The following is a 10,837-nucleotide window of genomic DNA, read 5'->3' on the forward strand; positions in this document are numbered from 1 at the left end:
AAAGAAAGAAAGAAAAGAAAAAAAAAGAAAAAGAAAAAAGAAAAGAAAGAAAAAAATCGTTGCCTAGTTTCCACAGAATGAAATTCCTCACGGAATTCCAAAGAGTCTCCTAGCAATGTAAGTTGCAACATTAACTTTGCTTTAGAGATGGAGGTGAGAGTGGGGGACTGGGAGTGTGAAAGAGTATTAAAGAATAGTAGACGGTTAATAAATCTTTTGTTTCAGAATCTGACTTTCTGCCAAAATAAGAAGAGCCCATGCAAGTTTCTCCTACGACGTTGCAGAGAAATGATTAAAATAAAATAGACTTAATATAGAAGTAGGTATATTTGATAAGGGAGCTTAAGACTGTCTATGCCGAGCAGTTAACATAACTCTTATGAGCATTTTCAAGGTCTGTCAGCTCCCACTCTACCTTATTTAAAAAGTATGTTTGTCTGAAAATAGTAAAGCAAAAATAGGCAGAGGGGTACACTCCACACATTGTTTTCTTCTCAATCTCTGTGACCTCCCCACTCTAGCTTTTCCCTCAGCAATGAATGATCTCCTCAACTTCTAGGTAATATGCTTAATAACAAGGAAGAGATACATTTAACATTATTAAAACATTAACTGATGTATATGTTTCAAAAGAACACGATTCCACAGAATTATGCACAACTTTATGTATCAGTTAAAAATAATAAAATAAAGGAGAATATAGAAATGTACCCCAATAATTAAGATCACAGACAACACCCATATGGCAGCTTACAACCTCCAATTCCAAGGAATTTTTCATCCTCTCCTGGCCTCCCAAGGCACCATATGTACATACTACACAAACACACTGGCACATTAGATAAATGAGCATTTTAGAATAATAAACATAAAAAGAAAAGCAAAAAAACTTTGGGGGCAAAGTAAACAAAATTTTAAGAGTTGCATTTTTTTAGGACAAGGTATCATAAATGTAGGTTAGGGCAGCCTAGAATGCTCAGCTTTCTAAGTACTGACATTACAGATGTACAGCTAGCAAAGGCTTCGGAATACTATAAGAAAGATTTAACACAACTTCTATTTTATCTTTTACTTCTTCCTAATATTGTACTACTTCTACTTTATCATTTCCTGTTACATTGCACTAAAGGTTATGTATGTTGACTCCTATATAGTACTCATATCCCACACATACACACAAAAATGCACAGATAAGTAGTATTATAAAGTGTAAACTCTAGCCTGTCAGACATCATTATTACCCAGTGTACTTAATCTAGACTTGTTTTCACAGTAAGAATTCAACAAATATTTCCTGAACTAAAATTAATAATGACTTCTTTAAGATAGTGAGATAAAGACAAACTATATAAATTTACCTTGATATCTACCTGCCACTTTAAAAGTCATTTTTATTTGCCTGGTATAATTGTCATCTCTGCAGCTTACTGCTCAATAAGCTCACCCTTTCTAGCTCTTTCTGAATCTGGCTGGCTGGTTCAACTCAGCTGTTCTCGCTCAAATTGCTCTCCAAGCTGACTGTTTCAATATGGTTTCTCTCAATGTCTCCTCACTGAATTGCTCTGTTTGGCCTCAAGCTAACACTGGCAATTTGTTCTAAGCTTTCTGGCTCCTTATTGTCTGGCTTCAACTGCCTCTGCTGACTTGCAGTGAATTGCACTAACTCATGAATGAACTCAACTGACTGAACTGAACTCATCTGAACTCCCTGCACTGCTCATAAATAGCTTCTCTTTACTATACTGTTCTCATGAGAGTTGGCCATATCCTACTTCTGACTCATTCTGTCAAATCTTTCTCTGATTCTTCATGACATTAGATAAACATCACTTTCAATCTTAGTTGCTTTATTCTACAAACTAATTTTACCTTAAAAATGTGTACTAAGTGTATGTCTGTATTCCAGACGGATCACAGTGACCTAAATCTTTGAATGTGATCCCTTGCCAGAGTAGCCATGTTGCTGGATTAAAATTCCTCTACATGCCATTTTTAAGATGGTTGATAAATTTCTTAATTTTAAAAGTTCCATGAGAACTGTTTTAAAATAGATTTTATAGATATATATTGTACTTTTGTACATTTTGGTACAATAATTATCAACATTGTAGTTTTCTTAATTTTATTTATGGATTTACTTGTTATACTACAGCATTCTCTTGTGGTATGATTCAATAAGGAATATGTATCTCTTGCAAAACGGATTTCTTAAAAGGTACAATATATTATTTGCTAAGTAACAACATTATTTGCCTTGCCATGACAAGAAAGTTTTAAGTATTATCAGAACTAAAATAGATGTTATCTGTGAAGTGCCCAATATACCAATAGATATGTAAATTAAAACAACCCAGAGAAAATACAGCAACCTTTTCAAAATCTCTGACAGTGAGAAACCACAGAAAGATAGAATACAAACAAACAACAGAATATAAGCAAACACCATTACATTTCTCTTAGGTGATATATGGGTATACATTCATGCATGCACATAGTATTTTTTTAAATATGAATAACTTACTATGATCCAGAAAATGTTCTCTAACAATCACAGTGTGGAAACAGAAGTCACTAATAAAATTGTTCTTTAAAAATTAATTAATCTTCTAATAAGTGGATGGGTTATAATCTAAAATGCTCTGATATGAACAAATAATAGATAAAGGTCATGTCTTCAGAAGGTTTATGTGTAGTTCTGCTGAATTTCTATTCTGTCTTGCCCCATATTTAAAGTTGTTTTTCCCCTTGAAGATCAAAGCATGGTTTTTATGAAGATAATATTACCAACATGTTTAGCTGTATAAAATAATTACTGAATTATAAAAATATAAATATTTTTAGTGAAAATCTTTTAAAATAAATATTGTTTATATCTTATGCAAATAAACAATACAGGACTTGACAATGTCAGGAAATGGTCTAAAGCAAAACAACTAGAAATTGCTGGCTGTTGTTCCAAGGACATCTATTTTTGAGAGCTGAAATATTTTGATAAATGACAGTTGGGGGTTGGAGAGATGGCTCATCTGTTAAGAGCACTGACTGCTTTTCCGAAGGTCCTGAGTTCAAATCCCAGCAACCACATGGTGGCTCACAACCATCCTTAATGAGCTCTGACTCCCTCTTCTGGAGTGTCTGAAGACAGCTACAGTGTACTTACATATGATAAATAAATTTTAAAAAATAACAGTACAATGAATTGTATCCAAGAAATAAGTACCTATTAAATCATAACAATAATTTTGTTCATAAACATTTTCTGAGTTGAAAGCAATACTTTCTTATATATTTATTGTGTTTAAAAGCACATTCTTCTATGAAAAGACTATCTTTTTACATTAATAATTTAATGGGTTTTCCTCTCTAGGATCTTTCTTCTCAGCCCTAGAACTATATTAAACTCCTTACTCTCTTTTCATAATGTCCACTACTGATAATCTCTTATCTTAGATATAGTTCCACCTTCTACACACTTAAGTCAAAATTTCAAGAATCACCCTGAGCACATCTTTTTCTTCTACTCTTAAACCATGTCAACAACTCATACCAGATTTGCCTTTAAAATACACTGCAAGGGTTTGGGGTACACTTTACTGCACCAGACATTAGTTCCATCTTGTGGATCAGTGCCTAAATCCAATCAGAAAGTGGTTGGCTACTCCCAGAACATTCATGTCACTTTTGCACCAGATGCCATATCTTGACAAGACACTCATTATTGTAGTTCACAGGGTTCACAACAGAATAAGTTGTTTTGTTGTTTGTTTGTTTGTTTGTTTTATGGCTGTATCTCCTCTGGTAGCAGAAATAGAGCTCTTATGCACTGGGAAACCTACTCAGAAGAGATAAAGTTACCATGCAAATACCAGCTTTATTTCTCTGTGTCCTGTAACTAAGATGTGGCAAAGGTCTTAAGGGAGAACCCAATTCTGTTGTCATACTAAATAACATAATATTAAACTTTCCCCTAGATTCTTTATTGGTGCACCTCTCAACCCTCATCAGAAAAACTTCTTTTTGTAGTATATAGCAATTAATACAGAGACCCAAAACTGATCAGTGTACAGAAAAAAAAAAAACAAAAACAAAAACGAGTGTATGGAATGTTCAACTCTAAATATGAAATATATGTAACCCTTCCTGACCCCAGGCTCTATCGTTGCAGAAGAAAGGGCAGAAAGATTGTAAGGGCCAGAAGTAGTAGACATCAACAGCCAGTATTATTTACTTGATTTGACAGGCCACTGCACATATGAACTCATAATAGCTGTGACTACATGCACAAGATCAAGCAACCCAAAATTCCAAAATGGACACTGATGTGGTAGCTCATGACTTGCTACTCTTAGCTGAGAATCTGTTGACAGCTGATGGATGCTAAAAGAAGGGAGTCCATTTCTTCAGATATGTGGTCACTAAGAGGTTTCCCATGCTTCAGTAGATGGTCCTATATCCATGCATATAAAGGTAGAACAATGTCCATTCAGTAGGTTTGAGAAACAGTGGAAGAGGGAGAGGTAGAGAGGGAGGGGAAGGGAGAGAGGGAGGGAGGGGGGAAGGGAGAGGAAAGGGAGTTAAAAATAAAAAAAATGGGGGATGGAGAGGAATTGAAAGTAAAGGACTGGGGTGGGTTTGACTGAAACATATTGTATACATGCATAAAATTCTCAATTAAAATAAATGCATATATTTATTTCTCTTAATCTGGGTTACCACCATGGATTATGGCTGGAAAACTGCAGTAAGTCCTGTTTAAATGCATTATTCATACTTGCTTCTCTCCAGCCCACTGTTCACAGTATTAGTAAACATCTTAATTCAAATTTCACTATGTCTTTGTTTATCCTAAACCACTCATGAGTTTGCATTGCTCTCAAAATACACTCAATTTTCAGTCTCGAATCACTGTTTTTGCTTTCCCTCTGTAGGCTACAGTCATATTACACTTTCTTCATTTCCCAAATTGGTTGTGTTCTTTCTTGTTTCAGGTTTTTCACTCATGGTCAGTCTTATGCGTGACTGAAGTATACCTCTGCCTTTTTCCTCTCATTTTCTTCTGTCATATTTCTACTCATCCTTTATGTTAATTCAAAAAAATTCATGCATTCTGGCAAGTCATTGTTGAGGACAGTTTTAGGCTTAAATTCTATCATCTTTTAGTTTCCCCTTGTTGAACATCATTGGAAATAGCTAAATATTTACTGAATAACTTGTTTTATATGCTTAGAAGGTAAGATCTTCAGAGAAATGGTGTGTACCTTGTACTATTCTTTCATTCCCAGTACGTGCTGCAGTGCCTACCACAACACCAACTGCTGCTTGTACAGCTGAATAATAAAGTACTTAAAGGCTTGAGAAACAGCATATGAGTTGTAATAATTAATATTAGTTAAAAAAATATCATTTTTACTCAGAAATTTACTTAAATTTTGGGATTTCTGTGTGTTATTGAGCAAATACCAAATAGATAAGTAGTACAAAATCCAAGAAGCACCAAGAATTTGTCCCGAGCTATCGTTCTCGCCAGCAAGAACACACTCGGACAACCGGAATCTTCTGCAACAAAAAGCTTTATTGCTTCTTCAGGAGGGAAGACCCAGACCCCAGAAAATGGGGTCGCTTATATAGCCCTCAGCCATGGCGTTTCAGCACCTGATGTGGCCTGTCAGCTCCTGATTCGTTGCTCGCCCATCACCCCATTACCACGTCCCGAGATGGCCAGTGACTAAGCGTTAGTTCACTCTCACACCTGAGTACAAGGCTTGTTTACTAGTTAGGCACAGCGGAGGCCAGCGCCATCTTATAATGGCGATTGCTCGCAGCACGGCTCTCCACAAGAATTTCACATGACTGATATGCTAATAATTCTTTCTACCCTTCTGCTTCCCCAAATTTTTCCCTATAAATAAACACTACTGTTTGTAGTTTTTGTACACTGTGCTAGAGATTGTACTTGTGTATTATAAATTACATCATATTATAGACATTTATACTTTACACTTTTATTTACTATTGTCTTAACTTGGAGATCTGCTCTTGTATAAAGAGATTTTCATTTCTTTACAATAATTTCCATACAATTCTATTGTATGGGTATATCATGATTGATTTTACATTAATTTCATAATTGATATTCAATATTTTATGGTATATTTCTATGAAAATTATACAATAAACATTTTTTGTAGAAATGTAGTATAAGATAATTATTATACATTAAGATTCATGTGAAGATTACCAAAATTTCATTCCAGTTCCATCACTATCAACTGAATGCCTTGAGCAAGTTATTACAACTTTTTGGAACTTCAATTCCTTAGTCCTTATTTTAGCAATAACAATATAACTTACTTCCAAGGTATAGATAAGAAGAAAAAGAGTTAAATAAGCTACTTAGATTATATTTCTACTAATGTGCACATTCAGTAATATTGTTGTTATTAATACTGACAGTTTTCATGAAGATATAGGATATAACAATTTTAATCTATCAGATTATAAAGGTTGGAAGTATTTGAGAACACATAGTATGAATAAAAGAATATGCAAGCAGGCACAATGCATACACTACCATTAGATGGTAGTTCAAAAATATCTGTCAACATGTTAAATTTATGTACATGACAATTTACCACCTCATATTTGGAATTTATCCTACAGACTTGCAAATGTGGTTTAGTGGTATTTGTAAAGATAGATACAACACTATTTATCATTTCAATATTTGCTGTTCTTAGGATTTTAAATCTCTGCTATCAAGAAATAATTTTTCATGCTGGTAGTTATTTTGACATTTAGTACCACAATGTAGACAACTTTGTTTAAATCAAATATGAGTGCTTTACACACAAGATGGCCAAGATTTAAGCATGTAAACATATCTTATCTGTTAAGCATATTTTAGAAAGTCTTATATTAACATAGGCATCTGAAAGAGTGCCTATAGTAGAATATAATAGTAACTAATTTCTTGAATATTGGAAGACAGAGATATATAGTACACTCTTATGAAACCTTTTCTTACCACTGCGGTCACTTTTCCTCTGAGCCATTTTCTAAATAACAAGGCTACAAGAAAATAATACTGCAAGATAGTAGCAGGTGTTTCATAAACAAATACATTTTTGCAACAATTAAAGAACAAGATTCTCTTAGAGTGTTTTATAATGAACATACATATGAGCCATGAGGGTTTCATAACTTGCTAACTGTAGAAAACTCTAGGCTGGACTATTAGGATGCTCAGGAAGTATATTTCTCAATTTTTAATAAATGATGTCATTGTCATATCAGTATGGCAGACACAAAGAAAATGTTTTTTTTTTTTGTGATTGACACTAAACCAGATGGACCAGAATGATTGCACACTTTTCTCAGATGACAGCATTAGTAGAGTGATACAGTTTATGCTCCAGATCACATAGTTTTCCTTCCATTTGCACACATCTATTAACCCCACCACCAGAGAACCCCATTGGCACTGCATTAAAACTACTAAGCTAACAAAACACTTCTTTCTGCATAAACAAAAGCACCAGTGTCAAATGAATCACTGTCTCTTTGAGGTCTTTAAGTTAAAGAAAATGTGTTCAAAATTGGTTATGTGTATAGTAATGTGAGTCTCTTAACATCATGAACAATAAACACTGGCAATACAAAGGGAAACTTATTCAACATAATATTGGAAGTTACATATTTACAAAGGAAATTATAGTTAATGCAGAACTACTGTCATGGCTTCTTTGAATTGAAATCTTTCTGCTGTGAAGCCATTGTTTGTGGTGGTGATTAAAATCTTCAAACACAAATGTTCTGGGTAACTGAATATAGCTAAAAATAGAGAAAGTTCTGTCTACTGTAGAAAAATTTCATATTACATAGAGTTTGTGTAACTTGAATCAGCTTTAATCTTTTCATTTCAAATACATAGAAATACTAAGCCTTTATCTGTTTTCTGTTTATAAACCTCATTCTTGAAGTGCATGTACATTGCTGTTTATACAAGATAATCAATGTCAAGGCAGCAATCATTACACCACATGAGAAATATGTTGTAAGTGTCAGTTTTAGTAACAAAATGATTATTTGTACTGTCATCTTTGTCAGCTTATTCAATACAGAAGTATTTAGAACACATTTGCATTTTCATGGTCCTTGCAAAGCAAAACAGAAAACTACAAATAACTTTGTGGGAATTTTATGAACTTTTACTGAAAAGCTGGCTCTTCTTATTTTAGCTATTTAATTATAATGTCATATTAACAGAAAGCAGCATACCTGATTCTGCATGGATGAATAAGCACATTCAATGTGGAAGGATTGAGCAGAGTAAATAAAACACGGGATTAAACGTTTTCTGCATAAAAGACCACAAAATGGGCATTCATTTTATCAATGGATCCTTGGCATTAGAAGCAAAAAGAAGTGCATACCAACATAATTAAACGGAATATTCGGTGGCCCAATTGCAAAGTTCCTGATATTTTATCAAATTAACATCCATTTAATCAGAATTTCCTAAATATAGTCAAGAGAACATACTGGAGAATTAAATAAAAACCCTATTCATTTTCATTTCATTGGTCAATAAATTGTTTCATTCTGTATTGTTGTCAATGTTTAAACCATGGAGTTTTCTATATTTGATTTCACAAAGTAAAAAAGATCAAACACATAGCAGTTCTCCATAATTTTTGTTTATGATGCTGGGAATCAAAACCAGTATCTCATGCTTACTGAACACTTATTCTCCAATAAACTACAACTGTAGCCTTTCTAATTTTTAGCATTAGGTTTGGAATTAAAGTGATATATTTATATTATATCAATATCACATTACATACAATTTCATCTACCATCTACAAATAATGATATCAATATAAGTATGGGATTATAAAGGCAAATAAGGGGTTTCCTTGGTTTTTTGAAGAAGAAAACAAAATGCTAATGTAAAAAAACACTATGGAATTATCCAATGTATATACTATTATCAAGCCATGAAAATACAATAATGGAAACATCAATCACAATTCAAACTGCCCTTCCTCAAATTATGAATAACTTTTTTTAATCAAAAATATATGTAAAAACCTATGGTAGCCACCTTCCAAAATGGCCCTCATGGTCTTCATATCATGGGGTTGACACCCTTATATAGTTCCTTAACACGTTAACACAGAGGACTATTCTTCAAATAAGATTTTGTGACAATAGCAGAATGTGACTGCATAAGACAGATCATCCATGTTATTATATTTTTTACCTGAGTTTATTTATTTATTTATATCCCAAATGTTGCCCTCCTTCCAGTCCCTCCTCACAGAGCTGTTCCTTCCATCTCCCTTCGCCTTCTCCTCTGGGAGGGCAGCTTCCTGCCCCCCACCCCCCTAGCATTACCCCCCCCCCAGGTGTATCAAGTTTCTGCAGGATTAGGCACATCCTTTCCCACTGAATCAGGACAAGGCAGTCCTCTGCTACATATGTGTTATGGGACTCAGACCAGTCTATGTATGTTCTTTGTTTGGTAGCTCAGTCTCTGGGACCTTCTAGGGATCCAGGTTAGTTGACAATGTTGGTCTTCCTGTGAGGTCGCCATCTCCTTGAGGGGCGTCAATCCTTCCCCTAACTCTTCCACAGAAGTCCCCAAATTCCAACCAATATTTGTCTGTGGGTATCTGCATCTGCCTCAATTAGCTGCTGGGTATAGACTTGCAGAGGACTGCTATGCTAAGCTCCTGTCTGTAAGCTCAGCATAGCATCATTATTAAAGTGAGGGAATGATGCCTACCTGCCCATGGTATGGGTTTCAAAATGGACCTGTCACTAGTTGGTCATTCTGTCAGTCTCTGCCCAATGTTTGTCCCTGCATTTCTTTTAGACAGGGCTAATTTGCGGTCAAAGTTTTGTAGGTTGGTGTCCCCATCCCTCGACTGGGGGTCCTGTCAAGCTACTGGAGGTGGTCTTTTCAAGTTCTGCTAAGGTCACCTGCATTGACTGCTGGGAGCCTCCCTTATCCTAGGTCTCTGGAACTTTCTAGAGAATTACACACACACACACCCATCCCAAACCCCTGGCAGCTGCATATTTCAATTTATTCTCCTGGCCTTCTGGGACTTTCACCTGTCTCTCCCCATGCCTGATCCTACTCCCTATTCCTCTAGCCCTCCTCTCAAGAGCCCTTTGTGATAAAATCTAGGAAAGAGCAGGGAAATGAGGGACATACTTAAACACAATCAAGACAATATACAGTATGCCAATAGCCAACATCAAATTAAGTAAGGAAAAACCTAAAGAATTTCCACTAAAATCAAGGACAAGGCAAGGCTGTACACTCTCCTCATATCTCTTCAGTATAGTACTTGAAATTTTGGCTAGAGGAATCAGACAACTAAAGGAAATCAAGGGGATACAAATTGGAAAAGAAGAAGTCAAATTATTGCTGTTCACAGATGATATAGTATACATAAGTGACCCCAAAATTTCTACCTGAGAACTCCTACAACTGCTAATCAGCTGCCTCTCAGAAAAGCCAAATCCCAGTTCATGAAAATGTGAAAACAATTTTATGAAGAGTTTTATGTGACCAAGCATGGATAGAAGGCCTCTTGCTAATAGACATTGGTGTGAGCTGCCTTTAGAGGAATTATCAGAAACACAATGAAATTACTCTATATTTCCTCATAGAAATGTTGAGATAAAAATGAGATACCATTTTCAACAAATGGTGCTGGCACAACTGGCGGTTATCATGTAGAAGAATGCGAATTGATCCATTCCTATCTCCTTGTACTAAGGTCAAATCTAAGTGGATTGAGGAACTCCACATAAAACCAGAGAC

The sequence above is a fragment of the Mus caroli genome, chromosome X (genome assembly GCF_900094665.2).
Source record: "Mus caroli chromosome X, CAROLI_EIJ_v1.1, whole genome shotgun sequence".
Lineage (NCBI taxonomy): Eukaryota > Metazoa > Chordata > Mammalia > Rodentia > Muridae > Mus > Mus caroli.